Raw genomic sequence first — 7,092 nt, 5'->3', positions numbered from 1 at the left:
TTTTGGAAGGAGATGGAAATTCAGCTCTGCTGTATTGCCTCAAGCAAATTCCCCATACACAAAACCCAAATTTAAATGCCCATGAAATAAGTGGAGATGTGGGAACATATCCAAATGAGGTATTTGTCCCTGGTGGTCATTAAGGATTTTCACAAGACAGGAGGTGTTAAACAGGAGACTTCATTTAAATTCCAACTCTGCTAATTACATTCTACCTGAATAACTTCCTGTAATTTCAACTGTCTATTCATTCACTACTAATCAGTATTTATTCAGTGCCCACTAGTTGCAAAATGCTGTCCTAGTATTAGTGAGTCTTAAAAGTTTCTAGTTTGGATTTTCTTTTCTTTTTGGAGGGGGAAGGCAGGGCAATTGGGGTTAAGTGACTTGCCCAAGGTCAAACAGCTAGTAAGTGTTAAGTGTCTGAGGCCGGACTTGAACTCAGGTCCTCCTGACTCCAGGGCTGGTGCTCTATTCACCACCTAGCCACCCTGAGTTTCTAGTTCTTAAGATATTAAATGTTCCTCCTGATTATGATTATTGAAACTGGTCCTGAAAACACCATCCAACTAGCTGCTTCAGGTTCTTTTTGAGTAAGTAGCCTCTTTTGAACAGTAGCAGTAACTCATATACTTTCCTCACAATAAACCTGTGAAATAAGTGAATGGGTAGCAGTATTAATAGACCCACTTTACAAGGGAGATAATTCGTTGTTAATTGACTTGATCATATCAGGTGACTAGGGTCAAAGATATAGAACTAGAAGGGACCTTAGAAATAATCTAGTCCAACCTCTTCTCCCTCCCTATTTTTTACAGATAAGGAAACTGAGGTCCAAAAAGATAAAGTTATTTAGCCAAGGTATTCGAACAAGTAGTAAAGTCAGGATTTAAACCTAGGTTTCTTATCTCCAAACTCAGTGTTCTAGTCACTACACTACCATGCTAGTAAGTACCAAGACAGAGACTCCAACTCTAGACTTCTGATTTGTGTTCTAATGCTCTCTTAATACTATTCTGCCTTTAAGCCCATTCATACGAGCATATATAGTAGAATGTGTTTATATGTACATATGTGTACATGCATACATATTTCTAACATAAGTCAGGTGAGGAAGATGTATCCAAATTAGCTTGAAGACAAGAGGTTGCCATGAGCATGTTGAGTTTATCCACCATTCCAGAATTAAATCCCTAGTTATAACATTGTGGATTATAGCCTCAGATCTGCAACTAAATCTTTTTCAGGGTTGACTATCCCCAGAGGATAATCAAACCTTACCAGGTGCCTAGGGAATAACCTGCACTTTTGCACTTTTCCAGGAGATAAGGGAAAGAGTTGGAGAGTTGGCCCTAACCTGACACACCTGAAAATTAATGGGGCTTTTTTTAAATCTACTTCTTGAGCTATCTTCCCATTTCTCACCAATGTAAGTCTTAGTTGTCTCTCTGAGGTGTCTTTCCTGTGTAAGTCAAGATGACTACTTGTTTAGCTCCCTATTCACCAGGGAGAAGTATTTTAAATAATGTCTGTAATAACTTTATGAACTCATGGGAAAGAAAAAAAAATGAGGGAGGGAAGCCTAAGGACTGAGCAATGCAGTGCTGTTTGTAGCTAACTAACGGCAAAGAATTCATTGCCTGTTGGCCATCCTACTGGTGCTGAACTTCTGTATATTTAGTAATAGTGACTTTGCACTATATTCCAGAGTCTTCAGAAACTCGAGGTCATCTCCATTCCTTGACTGTAATGGACAATAACTTGATTAAGGACAAAAACTTTCAACTTGGGATCAATCAGTTTCCTATAGGAAATACCATTTGATCTGAGTCTCAAAGGGGAATCAGGGATTCTAAAAGGCAGAGGTAAAGAGGGAGATCATTCCAGGTGTGGAAGACAGTCAGTGAAAATACATACAGTTGGGAGATGGAGTGTCTTGTTTGAGGAACATTAGGATGGCTGGACCATAGAGATCATGGCCCTCCATAAGAATAGTCTTAAAGACTCAGAAAGATGGGAAGGGGTCAAGTTGTAAAGAGCTTTATAAGCTAAACAGAAGAGTTTAAATTTGATTCTTGGGTTAATAGGGAGACTTCACTAAGAGATGGATACATTAGGCCTTCCCTTGAGGAAATCTCTTTGGCAACTTGTGTGGAAAATGGATTGGAGGGGGGAGCCTTAAGGCAGGGAATCCAATTAGAAGGCTACAGAAAAGTCCAAATGAAAGTTGATGATGGTCTAGGGCCATGGCTGATAAGAGAAGCATTGTAGAGCAAGAAGTTATGTGATGTAGGAACGCATTGGCTATGTAGGAAAGAGAGGTTAAGGATGACATAGAACCTCTTCCTCCATGCTTTTCTATGGTTGAAAATGGGTCCAGAGTAGCCATAAACAAAGAATAATGGAAGCCTGGGAGAAACTTCAACAATTCCCTTATGTCTTTCCCTTCCCTCTGGCTAATATCCGTCCACTTCTTTAGCTGAATTTTAGAATGACCAAAGACCTGAGAGCAATGGGAGTTCCTGCTGGAGTAAGCCCTCAGGACTTGGTCCCTTCACCAATGTGATAGGTCTACCCCCAGAACCCTCTTGGCACTTGCAGCTCTGCCTCACAATACTTATTCTGTGTGGATCAATGGATGGTGAATCCTCAAACCTGGAAAAAGGTCAGAAGGACAGGGAATGGAGAATGAAAGTTTAAGATAGGGACAAAACAGTAAATCCTCCCAACCCACAGGTCTTGGTTGGGGTACTCTAGCCCACCAATCAGAAGGCCTGGACAGAGTACATCGACCAGGTTCAAAGTCACTGTATTAATCCCACTAAGAGACACTCCTCCTTCACCCCTCCCCCCCAAAAGCCCCTATTCCTGACTATGTTGCTCTAACCAAAATAGAGACCCCCCTCTCCTAGCACTGGGAAGCAATTCACATCACTGGGCCCCTGCACCCAGTTGCAGTTAATCTGGAGCTACAAAATTAGCAGGGGGTCTACTAAGTTGGCACTTCTTTACTGCAGCCCAGGCTGACCCTCAAAACAGTACCAAATGAGGTGGCACCAGCAGCCCACTCTGTCTTCGGTGAACTAAGGCTCAGGAGGGACAGGGTGGGGGGTGGGAGTGGGGAAGCAGAGAGAACTTAGTGGGGAGGGACAGGGAGAACCAGCCCTTTTCTCCTGCTTCCATCTGCCAGCCTCAGACTCTGCCTGTCTGCTGCCTCTCCCTCCCTCCCTCCCTTCCTCCCTTTCTCCCTCTCTTTCTCCCTCCCTATGGGTTGGGCTCCGCTTTCCCTCCATCAACTAACTTCAGGCTGAATTCAATGCGAGAAGGCTCCTTTGAGCTTTTGTGTTGGCTGGGGGAGATGTGGGCGCAGGAGGGATCGCATTACAACTTTCATTTCCTGAAATGTTTGAGGGAACATCCAGGGTTTTTATCCCCACATCAGGCCAGGCGGTGGGCTCGGGTTTCAGGCCTTGTCACTCAGCTGTCACCAAACAAACGAACCTCTCAGAGCCTGGGAGGGGAGAGCTACCTGCTATTCATGACCCCTAGAGCAGGTGATCGCTCATGGGAAAAACAGGTAGAATTAATCATGGGGCTGTTCTCCTTTTTTGGCTGACCTGCACAGAGCCTGAAACCTGTCAGAAAACAAATTAACTCTTTCTTTCCTCTGAGGAGAACTAAAATTAAAATCGAGCCCTTCTCCCTCCCTTTTAATTAAATTAAAAGCCTTATATCCCTTACAGATAAAATTATCCAAGCAAAGTAGGAAAGGACAGTGTTAAAAGCCCTAGATTTTGAGTCAGAGGACCTGGGTTCAAACCTCACCTTTGGCATTTTTTATCTGTGTAACCTTTTCTTCCCCAGCCCAACTTTCTTCATCTGTAAAATAATTGGACAAGGTGACCTCTAAGGACCTGTCCAACTTCATATTATCCATATTGAATTTTACTTTTTAGCCTAGAGATTAGAACCACTGCAATGGGTCACCAATTAGAGTCTCCTGACTCTTTGTGAGACAAGATCCCAAACATGAGACATGTTCTAACACTATTTTCTAGGTATTCATGCAGATGGTTTAGCCAGTAAGAGAATAGTAGTCAAAATCAAGAGGTTGGGGGTTAAAAGAGTCCTCTTTAGTGGCACTGGGGTTTAGTCAAGGGAATTAAAAACATCATGAAATCTGCTTTAATGATCCAATTCAAAATTAACTCAGAGGTGATTTTTTCCCTCAAAACAGAGAAAGTTCTATAAATGAGTTTTGTATATTTGTTCAAGGTTGCTTAAATAATACTTATGGAACTTTATAAAACTAATTAAAAACCGGGTCTTGTTTATAATTTGATTGGATTTTCCAACTAGAAAAGAAGGAAGGAAGAAGGAAAGAATGGAAGAAAGAGAAGCAAATGACTGAGGATTGTTTCTATGGATGATGTTGGGAAACAAACAGTTAACCACAACAGCTTTTGAATCAAATTTTTCTGTATTGTTTTGTTTGTTTGTTTGTTTGTTGTTGTTGAAGAATGAAGAGAAGAGGGACCACTATTGTCATTCTTTGCATTTTAGTTTTTCCATAAAGGTTTTCTTGTGAGCAGAAATCAAGAGATTCTATATGTAATCTTCCTTGACTTCTTTATGAAAAATCCATCTGTTTGTTTTGAAAATAATCACTGGTTACAGATTCCCAGAATGGATTTTTTTTTAGACAAACTATTTGTACTTAGAGGTAGAATCTTAAGCAATATCATTTTTCAATTAAAATCAAGAGCTTGACTTCAGGAGGAAGCATACTATGTTTATATAGCATCTGTAATGCATAGAAAGTATTCATGGCATATATCTGTAGACAGACAAGGGCTCCCTTGTTTAAATGTTCCTTTTGTTATATAAATACTAAAGCATATTGACTTTTCTAAACAACCTAATTTTCATTCGACCTGTTTGTCATTCATTTCCTATGTGTGTGCTGTCCTGTGTATTCTATGTGAATAAAATCTTAATGCAATCTTCAGTGTACTACTTCCATGGTTCACAGACACACAAGTGTTTCTCTGGATTGTAAATGGATTCGTTAGCCTCAGACTAAAAGTTTGTATTCTGATAACATTGAAAGTTTCTCCTTTTTCTTAAGCTCCAAAAGTTAAGGGGGAAAATCAGGACATGCAGATGTTTACAGCAATATATATATATACATAAATATAAAATATATGCATATATATATAATTTTTGGATGAATATGACCAATGGTACATTGTTAGCTGAAAACTATTTTCTCTCCCTCCCCACCCCCATCAATTTATTGCCTCTCTCTGATGTTTAGAACATTTACTACAATTGTCAATCCTATTTAGAACAGAGCCTCTTCAAAGTAGCTATAATAATATGTGGATACCTTAAATAAAAAAGTGAAAGGAAAGGCAAAGTGTTTTTGTAAGTGGAAACACAATAGACAATATAAAGAAATGGGTACAGTTAAGGTTGTAACAGACTGGCAGAAAGAGCATTCTCTCCTAGTCCTAGTGAGGCTCTCCTTTAAGACCTTCCCCAAGAATTTTAAGATGTTTTTGTTTACAAGACCCAGTAGAAATTAATCACCATAAGAAAATGTAGTCTAGGACATTTTTTAAAATTATTTTAAGGGACTCCATACACAACCCTTAGTTATCCACTCTTGCAAATTCCTTGAGCAAAATATCTTCAGCTAAGAAGAGATCAGGAACTTTTAAAGCAATAATTAATTTTAAAATCCTGGATTAAAATAATTAAAACCTGCAAATTAAAATCCAATTTTCTAAATCCATTGTGTTCCATTTTGGATATGTCTGTTTCAAGAAAGTAAAAGTGTATTTCCATATTGTTGAAATTGGGGTGGTGCCAACCAGAGAGGGAGAAAATACTTCATTTTTACTTCCCTATTTATACTTGGAAAAGACGTGGGTAGTTTACCTTTTATTTTTTTTTTTAATGAAGACTCCTACTGGGTGGGGTGGAAGAGAAAAGCTAGTGCCATTTAATTTAATACAATGCAGCTCAGTCGCTAATTCAAATATATTTTAATATTTAAATGTAAACTTTTCCTCTCTCAGAACAGAATGCAGTTGTGGAGGAGTCTCCCCCCACCCCAATAATCTAGTTAAAGATACAGTAGAGCACACGTTCTGACAATGTCTAAACTTTTCAGTAAAGAGAAAAACGTCGGCGCTGAACAATTTTCAAGGGAGAGAAAATAGTCAGAGATACTCATGTAGCGAAACAAAAATAGAGAACAAATCTTCAGGTAGTTCTAATCTACCTACTGGGAACTCTCTTCTCAGATTTCCGTTAACAAGTTAAAAAGAGGGAAGTGAAAACCCTGATGCGAAGGGCAGTTCACTCGCCTCCCTGAATCTAGTTTCCTTTGTTTTTAAATGCTACTGCAGTGTTGTTTCTCGCTGTCTGGAAGGACCAGCGCCTCGAAAACACTGAATGTCATCCTCAGTAGGGGAACAGGTTTCTTATTTCATGGGCTGTAGTGAAGTGTGTGCTCAGTTTTAAAATGTTAGGAATAGAACTAGCCTTTTCAGAGTAGTACGTTTCTGGATAAAAATTTGTTCTTCAATTAGCCCTTGTATTGACTTTGTTTTGCTCCTAGATGACCTTCCTTCCCACCTGGACAACTGATTACACTAGCAAATATTCCTATATTGAGGTCACTCTTTCCTTCCAATATTAGTCAAGTTCTTGGTCCCAATCAGAACCCGAAGATTTTATGGATTTTATGCTGAGTCTTTGAGGGGCCTCTAATAAGAATTTTGAGCAGCTGTGAATCTGGGGTTTGGGGCACCAACAAGAAACGATCATCCGGTCCAAGAAGTGACCTCAGCTCCTACTAGCTTCAGTTTTTGTTTTTGTATTATTTTAAAGAAAAAAATAAAGATCTTTTATCCCATGTGACAGACTCTGGAGTGGGCCAATTGTCACTCTAGCTTGCCCTGGGATTAGAAAAGATCAGCTAGGCTAGGGAGAAAATGCTGGCGTTTTCCCATGCGCTGGCGAGCGCGCGCGCGCGCACACACACACACACACACACACACACACACACACACACACACACAC

Source organism: Petaurus breviceps, unplaced genomic scaffold (assembly GCF_028583685.1).
Source record: "Petaurus breviceps papuanus isolate PSGF00001 unplaced genomic scaffold, PetGlider_PUasm1.0 189, whole genome shotgun sequence".
Taxonomy (NCBI): domain Eukaryota; kingdom Metazoa; phylum Chordata; class Mammalia; order Diprotodontia; family Petauridae; genus Petaurus; species Petaurus breviceps.
The sequence above is the reverse complement of the archived record's forward strand: the minus strand, read 5'-3'. Positions refer to the sequence as shown.